General features: G+C 40.2%; 1 protein-coding gene across 2 annotated transcripts in view; it reads right to left on the reverse strand.

Moving 5' to 3' along the window:
* TMOD3 (tropomodulin 3) overlaps window positions 1-16,794 on the reverse strand; it is an 82,130-nt gene extending 65,336 nt beyond the window's left edge. Inside the window, exon 1 of one of the 2 annotated variants that reach the window (XM_011226473.3) lies at window positions 16,601-16,794. The gene's annotated coding sequence lies outside the window, so the exon portion shown is untranslated. The remainder of the gene's footprint in view (window positions 1-16,600) is intronic. The other variant, XM_011226474.3, reaches the window with a different exon arrangement.
* Between the last annotated feature and the right edge of the window lie 2,525 nt (window positions 16,795-19,319).

Genomic DNA, 19,319 nt, shown 5'->3' on the forward strand with positions numbered 1-19,319 from the left:
AAAAAAAAAAAAAAAAGGAAAGAAAGAATAAAAACTGTAAGGGTTAACAAATGACTCCTAAGATCCTTCCAGATCTAAGAGTCTATGATCACTCAACTTTTAAAAATAGGTGCCTTGGGAATCACTCTGGAAAGATTCAAAAGAACCAAAGACAAACTGGAAAGCTAAGGACACAGGGAGAGTCAGTCAGTGTCTGTGTGTGTCTCTCTCTCTCTCTCTCTCTCTCTATATATATATATATATCTCCATCCAGTGGTCTCTTTTGAGTTATGTTTCATATGCATTTATTTTATTTTTAATTTAAAGAACAAACCTATCATTTGTTGCATCATGATGCTGTATATGAAAAACAGTAACAAACATTGTCTTTGACTTTTGAAATATGCATGGTACATCCAGGAATAGCAAAAATACTATGGTGGAAGGGCAAAACAATAAAAAAGCATTAGCTATCAGAGTCCTAGTAAAAGAATTTCAGAATGTTAATTAAGAAAAAACCTAACAATCTATGAGACCAATAGTAACACCATTTAAAGAGAGTTTTGGGGAAAAGGAAAAAACATCCTAAAGAAACATCAAGAGAAATAACCAACTTTTCTGAAGTTCTGCTCAGGCCTTCAAAGCCTTGTGTTTTTGGACCCCGCCCCTTCTCAGGAACAATTCCAATACCTAATGAAATTTCTGGAGCCTTATAAAGAGAGGAAGTAAAAACAATGCTTTACCAAATCCTCTCTCCCAGGGACAAGCAAACTCCTAGCTTGACTCTACGCTCTTGCTTTCCTGCTCTGATGATCTTGCTTACAGTCACCTACCTGACCATGCCTCCTGTAACAGGGCTTTTACATTTCATTCCTTTGCTTAGAATTTTTGATTTGCTAGGTGTTTGTATTTTGACAGTTTCTCAGGTGATTCTGATAAAACTCCACCTTCCTGCTTTCACTCAGAATTACTAGGAATCCTCTGCTCTAACCTGGCTGGCTTCCTCAGGGTCTCACGAATAAGTTCATTGCACCCCTTTGCCTCGTTTCCCACAGTGGTGTGTACTTCTCTTCGACAATCCTCCTTACCCCATCCTCAAATCTCACTTCTCCGTTCTATCCAAATTCTGCACACCCTTCAAACATTAGCTCAAGTCCATCCTCTCCAAAACCCTTCCTAGCTCTTCCAACCCTACCTGGTCTCTTTTCTACTCTGAAGGTCAACAATGCTCAGGGTGCATCACACCATTTAGCCCAGTACTTGCCACTGACGCAGGTATCTGGTGCCCTGACTGGTAGGAATGCATGCTCCTCCAGACCATGCCTCACTCCTACATGGCGAAGACATTTCATACACCTTCAAAGAAATAGCACACTTGTGACTTTTAGAGATGCTACCTGTTTTACTCTAATTTCAGGAGACTGGGGACATACCAAGCTTTGCTACAGCAATTAAATTAACTTTCAGACTAATATGGAAAAGCAGTTATAATGTTTGAAAAGGCACACATCTACAATATGCATAATGTGTCCTGATGTCTCAAAGGAAGATGGAGACTAGAGAACCAATCCAAGAGATTGTAGACCCTGGAGTTAGGGTATAATTCTCTTCAGGTGGAGAATATGAAGACAGAATGAGTTCCGTCAGTTAACAGTCAGGCAAAAAGGAGCCATTCTTAAAGAAAATGGCACTACCCCCACCCCAACATTGACCCTGAGTCCCAAGAGAACCTCATTCTGAACAAGTTACTGTAATATTCAGAATGAATAACTGAAGCAATAACCAACAGATGGGGGACCTGTAAGTAAGCACATGGCAGCCAGGAGCAACAACCACACATCCCATCTAAGTGATCTTGGGAACAAAAAGGGAAAAGGGCAAGCTGACTATCATCTTCTAGACCAAAGATAGCACTGAAGAGTTTCTGATAGGAAAAGTTATTTGGTATTACCGAACCATACACTTAAAATGGATGAATTTTATGGAATGTAAATTATGCCTCACTAACATTGTTTAAAACAGATTTGGTAACTTGAGCTGGCGTATCTGCAGGTGGTGAAGCATTCGACAGTCCAGTAAGGAAAGGGTATCACAGGTTTTTATTGGGGTTTTAAGACAGAAGGCAAAAAACCTCTGGTACAAAAACTGAAATTTTTCATGATACTAAGACAGGAGAGTTCCCCATAAATAATGAAAACTACAAAAAGATAATCTCTGAAAAATACATATACACATACTATAAAAATCAAACCACATAAAACTACTGAAATAATGAGGACCAGACAGCTAATGGGAATAGTTTCTGCGAACAGAGAAATGGAAGGAAGTGGGGAGGAGAAGAAAAACTAATATTTAGGACGGATGATAACTTAAAAAATAAAAAAAAACCAGAACTGATGAAAGAAGGGAAGTCTTAGAAATCATGGATATTGGCCAAGAAGCCTGGCTGACTGCCCTCAGGGTCATAAGGTTTGCTGTGGCACAGGTTCTTTTTAAAAGGGGCTGATGGACAGTTTTCTTGTAATAGCAAACAAGGGGAATCGAGAGCGCCACACAAAAATAAAGGCAATTTAATGCAGGGAAGAAGAGGACGTTGCTACGATCACCCAAAACAAAAGTTCAGGATAATATTTCTCAAATTAACAATTATCATACAAACTGAAAAATAATATTTTTAAGTGCTAGAGTAAGACTGCCTTTATCTTACGTCTTAAAAACATACTTCTACCTGAGTTTCTCAAATTAACAAGGAAGCCATATGCCATATTCTAATATAATGGGGGGGGTGAAAAGAATCATCTTTTATCTGCATACCTATTAGATGCCAGGTACTTTACCATATACATCTCTTCATACTAATTCTGCAAAATATTACCATCCCCATTTCATAAATGAAGAAACTGAGGCTCAGACAATAAAGTGCCTGCCCAAGGATATATAACTTCTTTCTCAACAGTGGATGTGAGATTTGAACCTGACCCCAAAATCCATGCTTTTTGGTATATCCATGCTACAATATATCACATTGCCTCTGTAAAATACTCACTTTCTACCATGGTTTTACTTTTATGTTACAGCACACTACACACTAACAGAAACAAATTACTGAAGTGACAGTAACTGGCAACAGCTGGAAGCAAAAGAGAAGGACAAACTATAAAATAACTAAAACACAAAAGTGTGGAACAATTTAATGCAATTACCAACAGCCTATAAACGTCAACAACCTCAGAAGGCAAGTCAATAGCACAAAATAATACCCAACGCACGCAATGAATTCTAAATTCTATGTCCTCCAAATCATCTTGGTTAAATTAAGTTTGAAGGATTCCATTTAAGATCAGTCATCAACAAATGGTGCTGGGAAAATTGGACAGCTACAAGCGAAAAAAAATGACACTGGACTACTTTCTTTCACGTACACAAAATAAACTCAAAATGGATTAAAGACCTGAAACCATTAAAATCCTTGAAGAGAGCACAGGCAGTAATTTCTCTGACATCAGCTGCAGCAACACTTTTCTAGATATGTCTCCAGAGGCAAGGGAAACAAAAGCAAAAATAAACTATCGAGACATCAAAATAAAAAGTTTCTGCACAGCAAAGGAAACAATCGACAAAACTGAAAGGCAACCTACTGACTAGAAGATATTTGCAAAAGATATATCCAATAAAGAGTTAGCACCCAAAATATATAAGGAACTGATACAACTCAACACCCCAAATTAACCAATAATCCAATTAAAAAATGGGCAGAAGAACATGAACAGACATTTCTCCAAGAAGACATACAGATGGCCAACAGACACATGAAAAGATGCTCAACATCACTCATCATCAGGGAAATACAAATCAAAACTACAGTGAGATATCGCCTCACACCTGTCAGAATGGCTAAAATAAAAAAAAAAAACAACACAAGAAACAACAAGTGTTGGTGAGGATGTGGAGAAAAACGAACCATCCTGCACTGTTGGTGGGAATGCCTGCAGCCACAGTGGAAAACACTATGGAGGTTCCTCAAAAAGTTAAAAACAGAATTACCCTACAACTCAGCAATTGAACTACTAGGTATTTACCCAAAGGATACAGAAATACTGATATGGAAGCAGTCCAAGTGTCCAGCAACAGATGAATGGATAAAAAAGATGTGATATACAATGGAATATTATTCAGCCATATAAAAGAATGAAATCTTGCCATTTGCAACAATTAAATCTCCCAGATGGGGGCTGTATTCTAGCATGCTGGTGGGAACAGATGGTTACCAGAGGGGTGGTGGGTAGGGGGTGGGAGGATGGTTGAAATGGATGATGGGAATTAAATAGTACACTTATCATGATGAAAAAGAAGATCAGGAAAAACTTTATAATACATTTTACAAAAAATGACATTTAAAGTAGATTTTAAAAAGATTTCAATCTTTCCACAAAGATTTCAATTTGTAACCTTGGACAATATAGTGAACTATATTTTGTCCCTCTGTTTTCTCATCTGTAAAACAAAAATAATAATAGTACCTATCTCATGGGGCTGATATATTAATTCATCAGGTGAATTAATACAAATAAATCACTTAGAATAGTTCTTGACACACAGCAACTGTTCACTAAATGTTAGCTAATAAAGTCATTATTATTCTCAAAGTTCATTTTTAAGGAATACTTCATTAGTTCATATTAGGTAAATGAGATATTACTATGCTGTGAACCATATAAGACAGTTAATTGCAGAGACTGGATAAGAGAGACGAAGGCTAAAAAAAAGAATACATAAAAATGAGAGATGTATCTATACAAAGAAAACAGAAGAGAGGTGCCAAGTCACCACCTTGCCTACATTTCTATCAAAATTTATCTCACCATAGTATAATCAGTTATGCAATATCTGTTTCCTCCATAAGCTGTGAGCACTTTGAAGGCAGCCACTTCCGTATTTTATATTTTATATAATTATTTCATATTATTATTTATATTATCATACCATCATAGTGCCTGCAACATAATAGACAATAAGTGTATAATAAAATAAGTGGGGGATCAGCAAGCTTTGAGATCAATGATGGGAGTAACTGATTTAACCACATCCTAACAGGGCCAGGAGTCAGTCAATAAAGACCTATTATCACTTTTTATTCAATTGATTATCAACACTCTACTTCCCTTTTCTTTCTGAACTAAAAAATAAATTTCAAAAGTGTTTAAAAAAGTTAATTAAAAAAAGTAATAGTTAATTTGTTCTAAAATTAGAAATCATTCAAATGACAAAACAAATTTCAGTAATTTATATTAAATATTAAAAATAATGTTCTGGGGTCACCTGGGTGGCTCAGTAGGTTGAGCATCTGCCTTTGGCTCAGGTCATGATCCCAGGGTCCTGGGATGGAGCCCCATGTGGGCTCCTTGCTCTGCAGGGAGTCTGCTTCTCCCTCTGCCTGTCACTCCCCCTGCTTGTGCTCTCTCTCAAATTAATAAAAAATATTTTTAAAAATAAAAAAATAAAATTAAAATATTGCTCTGATTAGTCTGTTATGTCCAAAGTTAATTCTAATGGTCAAAAGGTCAGAGAATCATAGCAATAAACAAATACCCAATAAGAGACACACCTACTTTTTAGCTATTAATCTGCTAGATGCAGTGCAGATACAAAAAAGCAAAGGCACAGTCACTTACCTCTGACCACAGGTACCAAAATAAGCATGCTTGGCGATGACCAACCCTAAACCCCCTTGTCTGGGACCAACCTTACCCCAGGCCCTGTTTAGTACACAGCCCAAGCAACCATCAATGTCCCCTCCCTCACAGATATTTGGTGCAAGGGATATTCCTAGCCTAAGCAGGATAGATAATCCAATTCTTCACCAAGAATATGGAAAGCTAGGAAACAAAACCTAAATTGAGAGATCACATGTGATTGGGTCTGGGAGCAGCTTACAGCAAGTTTAAGTTACATTTATACTGAAACTAAGGGGAAAGCAAAAGCCAAGAAAAAGCAGAGAAAACCAGTCCAAAAAGGAGAGGATGGAGCTGAGGTTAGGGTGAGGGAGAAAGGCACTTGCCTTGCGTGCAAGATTTAAGAGGATACCCCAAAGTTCATCGCAGCATTGTCCACAATAGCTAAATCGTGGAAGGAGCAGAGATGCCCTTCAACAGATGACTGGATTAAGAAGATGTTCCATATATACAATGGAATATTACTCAGCCATCAAAAAGAACGATTTCTCAACATTTGCTGCAACATGGATGGGAGATAATGCTAAGCGAAATAAGTCAAGCAGAGAAAGACAATTATCATATGGTTTCACTCATCTATGGAACATAAGTAGGAAGATCGGTAAGAGAAGAAAGGGAAGAAGGAAGGGGGGGTAGGCAGAAGGGGGAAATGAACCATGAGAGACTATGGACTCTGGGAAACAAACTGAGGGCTTCAGAGGGGAGGGGGGTGGGGGAATGGGAGAGGCCATTGATGGGTATTAAGGAGGGCACGTATTGCATGGTACACTAGGTGTTACACGCAAGTAATGAAATCATGGAACTTTACATCAAAAACTAGGGATGTACTGTATGGTGACTAACATAATAAAAAATATTATTAAAAAAAAAAAGATTTAAGAGGGTGCCAAAAAAACCTCAGTAGTCAAGACAGTTAAATACTGTAATGCACGGTGTTCTTAAAAATCTAAATTAATGTCCTACAATGGAGCAGAGGGACAAAAGGAAGCTGAAGAGAGTCCTTGCAAGCTGCAGGCAGAGGAGGGAGTACAGGGGTTTTCCAAGTGCCTGCTCTGGGTTCCAGCTGAGAACCCAGCTGTAAGGGAGCTCAGCTGTCTTAACAACAATCCACTACAACTCCCAGCCCTGTCCCCATATTTTCTGGAAGGCTAGCTTAAGTGGGTCGTATTCCGAGATACACTCTATTTGGAAAAATGAGACATGTCCATAAAACTATTTTTTAAAAAATCAAAGCAATATAAAATTAACTGATAAAAAAATGGGACTGGTAAATAGTGCAACAAAAGTTCAGAGATCACTGTGGGTGGTCATGGAAGGACAGATATAGCTAGAAAGAGAGGAGGAGAAGTATATACTAAGCAAAGAGATCAAAGTACATGCCAGGGGTAGGGAAGGAACAGGAATGGAGCCAGCAAAAGGAGAGGAAGAAAAGTTAAAGGGAAGGAGTGATCTTCACACACCCTGTATTCTGGCCTGAGTAGCACAGTTCCTTGCTTTTCTGCCTCCAACCCTCAGATCACACTGTTCATTATACCTTTTCCCCTTTTCTCGTGTTCAAATCCTTTCACATCTTTCAGGGACAGTTCAAACAACATTTCTTTGAAAAGGCTTCCCTGGTATCCTACTCAAAAGGAGATACACGCCAGAACTAAGGTTTTGCCAGTGGGAAAAGACAAAAAGAAAAGAGGATATGGCAGGGGGGAAGGCTAAGGGGCTGAATGCAGTAACAAGAGCTACTCCCTGAAGAGCAAGAGCAAACTACACCCAGGAGTTCACCTGGGATGTAGTACCATGTCTTAGGAGAGTAGACAGATTGTTTGAATAGCCAAACTATGGAAAGAGCCCAGATGTCCATCGACAGTTGAAGGGATAAAGAAGATGTGGCAGGCATGTATATATTTTTACATATATACTCAGCCATCAAAACTCAATATATATATATAATTTCTCAGCCATCAAAAAAACCATGAAATCTTAACCATTTGCAATGACATGGATGGAACTAGAGGGTATTACACTAAGCAAAATAAGTTAATCAGAGAAAGACAATTATCATATGATTTCACTCATATGTGGAATTTAAGAAACAAAACAGAGGATCATAGGGGAAAGGGGGGAAAATAAAATAAGACGAAATCAGAGACAATCCATAAGAGACCTAACTATAGAGAACAAACTGAGGGTTGCTGGAGGGGTGGTGGGTGGGGGATGGAGTAAGAGGGTGGTGGGCATTAAGGAGGGCACTTGATGAAATGAGCACTAGGTGTTAAATGCAACTGATGAATCACTAAACTACTTCTGAAACTAATAATACACTATATGCTAAAAAAAAAAAAGATTGTTTGAAAAAGAGGAATAATAATGGGGACTCAAAGTAGCAAAGCAAAGGCAGGTGTAAAGGTGCTGATGACTAACAAGGCCTTGCAGAGGTGAAAATATGTTTGACTTTCAAATAATCACATATTTATTGACATCTGCCAATCTAAGCATTCAGCTCCACCCCCATTCCACCCCCACCTACTCCCACACTCCCACTATGCAGGGTATAATACTCCAGTGGCAATATTAAAGAGGAAACAAAGAGTTCTTTAAGAATACTAACTTGGGTTAATAATCACTCACCATGAACAAAAATAAATCTTGGGGTTATTTCAAATTTTGCCATACCTGCCCCAGGGTAAGGGCTGCCTGAATAGATGCCCGACTTACGTATACATTTGAGAGGCCTCCTCTCTTTTCACCATATGCATATCAAAGAAATATTCCATAATGACTCTTCATCAAAAAGGTAACACCACACCCAGGGAGCCAAAATATTTTGCTGGTTATAGTTTTCCATAGGGATACCCCTTACCTTATAATAATAATTAATAACCTCCTGCTCAAAGGGACTGCTATGCAATAGGCTCAGGAACTCCAAGATTCTACCTGTATGCCTATATACATATTAAATATGTAAATGTCAGACTGTTGCTTCTGGTTAGAACTTAACTAAAAGCTCTAAGAACTGTCTTAAACACCCAGAGAATAAATAAATTCAACCTGCCATCACACTCTCATTCACCCTTGTCCCAAGCCCTCATTTTCTCCCATCTTGCCATGTTTTCACCCATTTTTTCTCACACAGTTCAGGAACTGCATTCACTTGCATGTACTTGTAGTGATATTAGTTGCTTAGATATGCTCTGATAGGAAACTGTTTATTTGTAAAGGGTTATCTCTGTGTATCAGGTACCTTAGTTTGCAAGTTTGTCTTGGTGTGTTTGTGTTCTTTAGTGAGTAGGTGTAGGTGTTTGAGCATATGTACCTGAGGGAGTGTATATCTTTACAAGTCAAAAAGTGTGCACATCTGTGAAGGAAAGTTAATTGTATTTCAATGATTCTCAAACTATTAAGAGTATAAGGGCAAAAGAAATCAGTCACAGAAGACTATATACTGTATGATTCCATTTTGATTAAATGTCCAGAATAGGCAACCCCATAGAGACAGAAAGCAGATTAATGGTTGCCTGGTGTTGGGGGGGGGGTGGACGGGAGAGGCTGGGGGAGGTGGCAGCAACTGCTAATGAGTAAGGGGTTTCTTTTTTGGCGTGATGAAAATGTTCTAAAATGGACTCAACTTTGAATATACTAAAATTCAATGACTAGTACTCTTTCAATGGGTGAATTGGATGGTGTATGAATTTCAATAAAGCTGTTACATATTAAAGAGAGAGAATAAGGAAACCAGAGCTGTCCTGCATCTCCATAGAAACGTAACCTGTCTTTGAGAATATTAACTTTGCTTCTATTTTACTTAAGCTTCAGATTCAAGATTCCCCACTGATAAGTCCCCTAACTGGTCTTTTCTCCATCTCCAGTTTTCTCTTTCTCATGAGGATGACAAACATGTGGGACACAGTGTTTACTGATAATCGCTCAGTGTCTGAACAGAAAAGAACAGCTACACCATGATTACACCCATATAAAAATATGTATATGGATAAACAAAGCCTGGAAGGAAATGAGGAAAAATTAAAACAGTTACACTGGAGTAATACAGTTTGGTGTGGGAAACAAAGGCAAAGGAAAAACTAAATTTCCTTACTACTTGAAGCCCATCGACAAATCCCTGAGACAGGCAGAGTGACATTCCTCTAGAACTCAGCTGCCTGGATGTTAATGCTTTGCTAGGGGCGAAAAGCATCTTAGCTGGACCCCCAGAATCCTGTAGGGTATGCAAGTTCCTTTGGAAACTTCCTTTATCTCTACCCCCCAAGATATATGTTGGCAGTTATCCCCCCCCCAAGCATATAACCCACTGATAAACATCTGAAGGGTTTCATAACTAAGGTTTATTACACAGTAATACATAACCTTTTCCTAACAATAGCTAGCCCCATCAAGGTCCTGGAAACTTTGCTTCCAAAATTCCTTAGAGACTTCCCCATCTCTAACCCCCTCCCAACCTGAAAGTATATAATGGGCCACTCCTCATGACCCCAGTGCAGCTCTTTCTGCCCACAAGTCCTGTCCCCATGCTTTAATAAAACTACCTTCTTGCACCAAAGACATCTCAACAATTCTTTCTTGGCCATCAGCTTCAAATCCCAACATCTTTCCTACCTCACAGTTGAGGTGACACTCTTTAAAAAATAATATTGTATTGTGTTATCAGGCAATAAAATCTGGGAGAAAAAATAACCAACCCATCTTAGAACTTGTTCCAAGACAAATTCAGGAATTGTGTGGCAAAAAGGACAGGACTGGACTGACTGTAGTGTAATAGAAAGGTGGAAACTAAAACACATGGATTATATATATTTATATCTATTTTCACCAAATCAATAAACAAGAAAATACAGCTTGTTCTAATAAAGTCCTAGGTGATCTCTCTGGGCTTGAATCTTTCTCCCCAGTATCAGCCTGGCTTATGGGCAGGGTGCCAGTACTACTGAAAATGAGGTTGCCTCCATTACCTCAACCCACAGGAAAGCCATTTCAAATTCAAATTCATTATTGGCATTCCTGCATCAAAAACATAAAGTAACCAGCTCTGGATCAATCTCAGGGTAGATGCAGTCTGGAAGAAATGCATAAAAGTTTGTTGTTTTTTCCTTTTGTTTTTAAAGATATAGGTCCATGCTTAAGAAACTAAAAACAGAAGCACAATGAAAATAAAAAGTAGCTCTACTGATTTTTGGGGCGCCTGGGTAGCGCAGTCGTTAAGCGTCTGCCTTTGGCTCAGGGGCGTGATCCCGGCGTTCCGGGATCGAGTCCCACATCGGGCTCCTCCGCTGGGAGCCTGTTTCTTCCTCTCCCACTCCCCTGCTGTGTTCCCTCTCTCGCTGGCTGTCTATCTCTGTCACGTAAATAAATAAAATTTAAAAAAAAAAAAAAAAAAAGTAGCCCAACTGATTTTCAATTAACATACAAAGTGCATCTAACGGAGAAAGGCAAAACTGTTTTAACTATGTTGCTGGAACAACTACATATCTGTATTAGAGGGAAAATGAACCTAACTCCTACCTCCCATCTTAACACTAAAATTAATTTGAAATGGATCACAGACCTAAATGTAAAACCTAGAACAAGAATGCTTTGGGGAAAAAAATAGAGAGTATCTTTGCAACCCCAGGGACAGGCACAAAAACACTAACCATAAAGTTAAAAACTGATAAAATGGGCTTTATAAAAATTAAAAATCTCTTCTCATCACAACATCAAGAAAAGAAATAGAGGGGCGCCTGGGTGGCACAGCGGTTAAGCGTCTGCCTTCGGCTCAGGGCATGATCCCAGCGTTCTCGGATCGAGCCCCACATCAGGCTCCTCTGCTATGAGCCTGCTTCTTCCTCTCCCACTCTCCCTGCTTGTGTTCCCTCTCTCGCTGGCTGTCTCTATCTCTGTCGAATAAATAGATTAAAAAAATAAAAAAAATAAATAAAAAAATAAAAAGAAATAGAAAAGCCACAGACTGGGTAAAAAATATTGTATATCTGAAAAGGACTTGTACTCACAATATATAAAGAACTCCTACAAACAACAATTAAACAATGAACCACCCAGTGAAAAAATAACCAAAAACTTTAACAGATACTTTACAAGAGAAGCCAATTCCTACAGAGTAAAGCTTTCAACATCCTTAATTGTCAAAAAAAACTACAAACTAAGGGACACCTGGGTGGATCAGTCTGTTAAGCAGCTGCCTTCGGCTTAGGTAATGATCCCTGGGTCCTGGGATGGAGTCCTGCATAGGGAGGGCTCCTTGCTCCGTGGGGGGGCCTGTTTCTCCCTCTCCCTCTGCCTACCGCTCCCCCTGCTTGTGCTTGCATGCTCTTTCTCTGACCAATAAAATCTTAAAAAAAAAAAATTAAAACCATAATGAGGTACCACTTTACAGCTTCTAATGTGGCTACAATAAAAAAGACTGACAGCACTAAAATTCAGCAACATTAAAAATGTGAAGCAACTGGAACTCATATATAAACCATTTTGGAGAACTGTGCGGCAGTTTTTTAGTAAAGTTAAACATACATCTACCCTATGACTCAGTAATTCCACTTCTAGGTATTTATCAAGAAAAATGAAAACATCTATCCACAAGAGACTTGTAAAGGAAATGCTCATAACAACTTTATTTCTAATAACCCAATCTTGGAAAAAAACCGAACATCAAAAATAAAACAGATAAAGAAATTAGGCTATATTCATACAATGGAATACTATTCCTCAATACAAATGTACCAACTGGGGTGCCTGGGTGGCTCAGTCCCTTAAGCATCTAACTTTGACTCAGGTCATGATCTCAAGATCCTGGGATTGAGCCCCTGCCCCAACCTTCAGCTGAGCCCTGAGCCCCCTGCCAAGTCCTGCGCTGAGTCTGCTTGTCCCTTTCCCTCTGCCCCTCCCCTTGCTTGTACTCTTTCTCTCAAATAAAATCTTGGAAAAAAAAAGTACCAACCACCAATATAACACAGATCAACCTCAAAAACACTGTATTACATGAAAGAAGCCAGACACATAAAAAAAGCATATACTACTGTATGACTCCATTTATGTCAAGTCCAAGACTAGGCAAAACAAATCTATGGTGTCAGAAATACGAAGTAGAAAGTGGTTGCCTCCAGTGGAGGACAGCGAATGAGGAAATGATTAGAAAGGGGCATGAAGGAACTTTCTACGGTGATAAAAATGTTTTCTATCTTATTTTGGTAGAAGTTACAGTGTATAAAGTTGTTAGAACTCCTTGAACTGGACACTTAACATATGTGCATTTTATTGAAAGTTAATTATACCTCAATAAAAATACAAAGTAGCACTTTGCTTCAAGATATGTTAATCATTTTGTTTCAAATGAAATTCTAGAATATGACATAATAGACACCTACATTTTCAATTATTTGCCACTCTGAATAATTCACATTTCTGTTCCTTCATTACTGCAAATAACCTAATGGATTACAGACATAGATAGTAGAATATGTGTTCATGTTTAATTTTTCATAAATAGCAAATTTAGTTTGATGCTTCACAATTTCAAAATGTACCTAAAGGACTGTAGAAGTCCAGCAGACTCTTCTGTTTTCTATAGCATTTTCCTCTCAATATGATTTTATAGTTGTGATTTATAGTTGTGTGGGTCTGCTATAAAAATGAGTATAAGTGGGGGCACCTGGCTGGCTCAGTGGGGGGAGCATGACTTTTCACCTTGGGGTCACAGGTTCAGGCCTCACATTGGGTGTAGAGATTACTTAAAAGAATAACATCTTTTTTTAAAAAATGAGAATAAATAAGACATATAACTCAAATGTCTTCAAGGAAAGTTACTGACAGGAGAACAATAATGCTTTAGCCACTATGACAGCCTAGAAAATAATGCCCTCAACTATTTTAATCAAGACGAGCCCATACATATTTAAATTTAAGAACAATTGAAAAGCATGAATAGTTTGCCAGCTAGGATCTTTAAAAAAAATAACATGCCTAAATAACAAGACTTATTACATTAGTAATATATATTAGTATATCAGACTGACACCTGAAAACCCACTGAGCCCTCTTCTCCTGTTTCACTAGGTCCTCTTTCATCTTTCTTTCTCCATCTTTTCCTCTCCCTCTTTTGGTCTCTAACCCGGTATATTTTTATCCCTACTGCCTCTCACTCTCCCTATGATACTGCTAATTGATTTTCACGTAGCCAGCTCACCCCAGGTTCCAAATAAATAAATTTACAAAACTGTACTGTATTCTATGCAGACTGGTCACATACTCAAAACAGTATAGAGAGTACAGCCTGGAGGTCGGGGGTGGGGTGTTGGGGGGACAGTGATGACCAGTGAGTGGGGGAAAAAAGATGATTCCACTGTTTCCCACCCCACAACTGTAAAAGATCTCTCCTGAATACCTACTGCAAGCTTTTATTCTCTACACATGGCTCTTACAGTAGTGCTTGAAGCTGTTAACAAGTACATGGTGCCTAATATCAGAGCGAGTAAGCCCCCAAACAAAAACCATGTTTTATACGTCTGTATTCACCATAAGCCTAAGATAGTACCTTGTACAGGATGGGGCAAAACACATACTTGTTGAACTAGTGAATCACTGAATTAACAGGAATGAAAACAGTTGAAGGTGGAAGAAGATGAGAGGAAAAAAAATGAGAGAACAAAGCAAAGAGAAAGGAGGGAGGAGACAAAAAGGAGAAAGAACAGAAAAAATCTGTGATGGCAATTATTTTACTAGAATGAACAGGACTTTTTAAAAATTGAGAGTTGGGAAAAGCCATTGCTACGTATCTAATATCACAGCAATCAGCACTGGTCATTATAAACACCTTCAAACATCTCTCATCCCTTGATATTTAAAGTATGAAAGACTACAGCATTCCTATGTGACATGCAGATTCTAGGGACCTTCTTCAAACTTACAAGATCCTGGGTTAGTCTGAAAAGCACCACCCTACACCCTTCAAGTCCTTTCTGTTGTACTGAACCTGTGTTTTATTTAAATGGGCCAGTAGCTGAGAAAAATCTGATTAGAGTGAAACTGATCATTGTAATGGGATGTGACCTGCACGTATTTAACTTCATGTATTTAACTTCAGGTGAAGTTATTAACTGCAGAATAATCTGGCCTGGAGAGTAGACCACAAAACTTTAGAATTAGTCATAAAAAAATGATTAAAAGAAATTGAGCACTGGGACACTAACATCCTCAGGAAATCATTTTTGTTCCTTCAGGCTTACCGCAGGGCTTGGAATGACAAATGTGGCCAATGTTTCCCGAATGAATAAAAAAAGTGAATATTAAAAATCAGAGATATTTAGGGCTAGAATAATCTTGGGGTCATCTGGTCTAATAACCACAATTTTAAAAAAATTTTTCAAAAAGATTTGAGAGAGAGAGGGAGAGCATGAGCAGGGGGAGGGGCAGAGAGAGAAGCAGGCTCCCCGCGAGTAGGGAGCCCAAGTGGGGGCTCAATCCCAGAACCCAGGGGCAATGACTTTAGCTGAAGGCAGATGCTTAACCGAGTCACCCAGGTGTCCCTAGTAACAAACTCTGGGCACCCGGCTGGCTGAGTAGAGCGCGCCATTCTTGATCTCCGGGTTGTGAATTTGAGCCCCAGGTGAGGTGCAGAGAATACTTAAAAAAATAAAGATGAGCAAACTAGAAATCCTCACCAGATGGAAAGTAAGCTGAAAGAGTTAGACTATACGGGTCTCGCATTTTAATTCTCTTTTTGTTTCTTTCCTAGAAATGAGTTAGAAAGGAGATTTTAAATATAATGACTTCGGACTCTGAAAGAAGCGGTAGGGTAAAAGATGCCAAGGACTAGAAGGAAAAGAGTAGCAAAAGGAAATGAGGCTGGACAAAACTATTTTTCTAAGCCTAATACGTTTTTTTGACAGACCAATTAATTAATCAACCTAATCTACCAAAAAATTAATCTGAAGCATTCTCAGAAAAAGAAACATGAGCTGCATGGAAATGTTACAAACCAAGGGAGACCGCACATAACTAACTTAAATCTCCACAGGCTTATTTCCTGTTCAAGTATGACCTCCTGGGATAAATTTTACTGCAGTGTTCATTACCAGACGACTTTTGGTTTTAAGAGAAGCCAAGGGCAAGTTGGAAATGCGATTCTTAACTAAACATTAAAAAAAGAAAAAGAAAAAAAAAGCGGCTGTTTTCCATTTGTTTGTAATTAGATTGCAGGCTTGCAGAGGAAACACACCAACTTCACGAGCAAAAATACAACGACCCAGTCACGTCCTCAAAGCAAATCAACACACAAACTTCACAGCTGGATACAGCTGTGCTGCACAGGAGCCAGGAATTTATTTTAAGGCAGAGGATATAGATCAAAAACGGCAAATCCAAGACAAACCAGATTTTAATCCCCCCTCCCCGCCTACAAAAGGGTGACCTAAGGTGTTGGGGTTTTTTCCCCTTTTCTTCTCTCAACTAGCAGAAGCGTTTGAAGGAGTCTTGGTGAGAAAACTTTTTTAAGAGGATCGCCCCCCCACCACGCCTCGGTGGAGTGGAAGGGGCGGATAGGCACGGCGAGCTCGCCCAGCTTCGGCAGGCGCGGGCTTCGGCGGGAGGGGAAGGGGCCGGTCCCGAACTCGGGGAGGCCGGGCCCCCGAGTGATTCATCAGCAACCGGGGGTTCGCGCGCCTCCACCGTGGGCGACGCCCAGCGCGTCCCACAGCGACCACCCGGGCCCGTCTGCCCCCCCGCAAGCAATCCCCAATGTCTCCCCGCTCCCCGAGAGACACTGGTAGGTTAGGAGACCGGGGCCGGCAGCTGGAAGGCAGCAACCTCTCCCTCCTCAGCCACCATGGCCGGTGCGACTCCCTGCCTGCGCCCGCAGACGGACTTCCTGGAGAGTACCAGGCTCGGCTTACCTGACTGGGACCCGCTGAGGCCGCCGACCTTCTTCACAGACCCGCAGAGATTGCCTGTCCCTCGGTTCCCAGCACCCGCCCTTCTGCCTGCGTCTGCCTCCTTGGGAGTTGTCCGAACCACTCGCCCGCGGCTGCCCCAACCCGACCGCTCTGTCGGTGCGGCTCGTTCCCCCTCCGCCACGGCCGCGCGTGCGCACTCACATGTCGCGGGCGCATCCTGGGAGTTGTAGTTCCAGTCGGAGGGCGGCACCACGGGCTTTGCAATCTGCAGGATGTTGAAAGCGGCTACGGATAGTTAGCCTTACTCCAGCCGGGGAGATCTTTACTAGTGGAAATATCTACCCTCGACCCTTTGTGAGCTATAAACAGCAACTCGAGGCTCTTTGGTATAGATTTCCTCTTTACTTTGACTTTTACTAAAGAGGTACACAAGGCAGGGCTTGTACTGTACCCTTGCTTGCTAATGCAAGGACATAACATTGAGCCCTTAAACTCGTCGTGAAAAAGTGATAGAAAAGTAAACAAAGGCAAAGGCACAAAATGGGCATAAATCAGGCAGATGTCATCTCAAGGGCGTAGTGACCCTACTGATTTCCTTGGGCATGCAACCAGGGATGATGTCGCAGCGATAGCCCCTATATTCCCAGTTTTGGCCCCAAACCATCTTCCCGTTACAGCTTCAAGCTCCACACCAGGTGGTGAAGCTGAGTGAATATGAGTGGGAGAAAAAAACAGAAGTGCTACTCAAAGGAGGGGACTGGGACAGATGGCTAGCCTGGACGGGAAGACAAGGAGAGTGGGAACACCTGAAAGGGCACTTCTACAGTGGCCTATGAGATTGTCTGCCTTTTCTGCAGGGCTCTGTGGAGAGGGAACCGCAATGGCCTTCCATTCATTGCCTTAGTCACTCATTGCTAATTTTTCTGGCCTGCTCTTCATGACTACACCATTCCCAGGTGTCATGCTCAGCTTTGATACACCTTATTTGAAGAATGCAACCAGGAAGAGGACGAAATGCCTGCTTGAGGTACATTCCAGCTACTTCTACTGTGGAAACCGATAATAGTTAAACCTCTCCTGTCATTTACATCTTCCCTTCAGAGCAGGAAGCACCCTAGGTAAAGTAAACACCCTGGAATTTCATGCAACTAGTACCCATTAATCCCTGAAATGAAAATCACTGATGAGTTGGAGTTTTTAAGGAAAAAACCCTTCTAGGTTGCAAGTACTCTTAGAAGACCATCAACATTAAATCTAGTAGCCACTGCATCTAATTTTCTATAGCATTTTAGTGTTTACCGATTTCCAGTATTCTTGGAGATAGCAGCTTTCTGAGAGCAACTTCCTACAGAATTCAGGTTCAACTAATATTGAGTACTTAATCCACACCACGCACTGTACCAGCACTTCGTTTATAATATTTCATCCAATCCTCAAAATAACCCTACAAAGAATATACTCGTATCTTCCATATCTACAGATGAGGAAACTAAGACCCAGAAAATTTAAGTGATTTGCGCAAGGTCACACAACCATAATTGGAGATCCAGAAATTAAAGCACGGGTATCCTGAGTCAATAGCATGCTTTCCACTGTTGATCAGACTGATGGGTCTTCTAAATCTCATCAAATTCTTAAAAGTAAGATAATCTGTGACCGTGTCCACTGTACATGAAAAAAATTCTCTAACACAGTCCAGAGACATTGTACTCTGACTGGATGAGAGATTCATTTGATCTGGATTCCTTTGATAGCTCTATATTTCATTATTAATTAATATACAGGTATTTTGGCTTACCAGCAAGTGTCTTATAAATTCCTGTGACACCTGTGGGGCATCACTCCTGGAAAAACTGACAAAATGGAGTTCCTGAACAAGCAAAGCAGAGGACCACAGCCATCCAGGTTTTGTTTATTGTTTTAGGACTAAAGGGCTTTTAATTCAGTGTCTGATAATCTATGACAGGCTTCCTCCCTGATCTTCCAATATGGGGTGTTAAGAATACCTTCAATGTATTCTCTCTCTCTCTCTTTTTTTTTTTTTTTTTTTTTTTTTTTAGAGAGAGAGAATGTGTGTGCTTGGGGGGGGGTGCAGAGGGAGAGAGAGAGAGAATCTCAAGCAGGCTCCATGCTGAGCTGAGCGTGCTACGGCTGGAACTCATAAGCCTGAGATCGTGACCTGAGCTGAAATCAAGAGTTGGACGCTTAACCAACTGAGCCACCCAGGTGACCTTGTATTTTCTCTTTTAGCTAAGCTGTTTATTTTAAATTTTTCCTAACGAATGTCTAAATCTTTTTTTAGTTGCTTTTTCTAAAATAATGTGATTTGGTGCTGGGTTTGTCCCCCTTTCCTCAGACAAATATTAATGTATTATAACCATGAGTCTTGCAGACATGAATCTCCGAAACCCATGTGATTTAAATATTACACACGGTGGGGGGGGGATACCTGGGTGGCACAGTCAGTTAAATGGCTGAGTCTTGGTTTTGGCTCAGGTCTTGATCTCAGGGTCGTGAGATCCTGAGTGGTGCTCCACGCTGACCACACAGTCTGCTAAAGTTTCTCTCTCTCCCTCTGCCCCTCCCCGCCTCATGCTCTCTCTAAAATAAATAAATCTTTAAAAAATAAATTAAAAATACTACACATGGGACCAGAAGTGTTAATAATATCCTAATATTGAGTAAAACTGTAAAAAATAGAACCTTCCTAACTGCTTCC

This window comes from Ailuropoda melanoleuca, chromosome 5, assembly GCF_002007445.2.
Source record: "Ailuropoda melanoleuca isolate Jingjing chromosome 5, ASM200744v2, whole genome shotgun sequence".
NCBI lineage: Eukaryota > Metazoa > Chordata > Mammalia > Carnivora > Ursidae > Ailuropoda > Ailuropoda melanoleuca.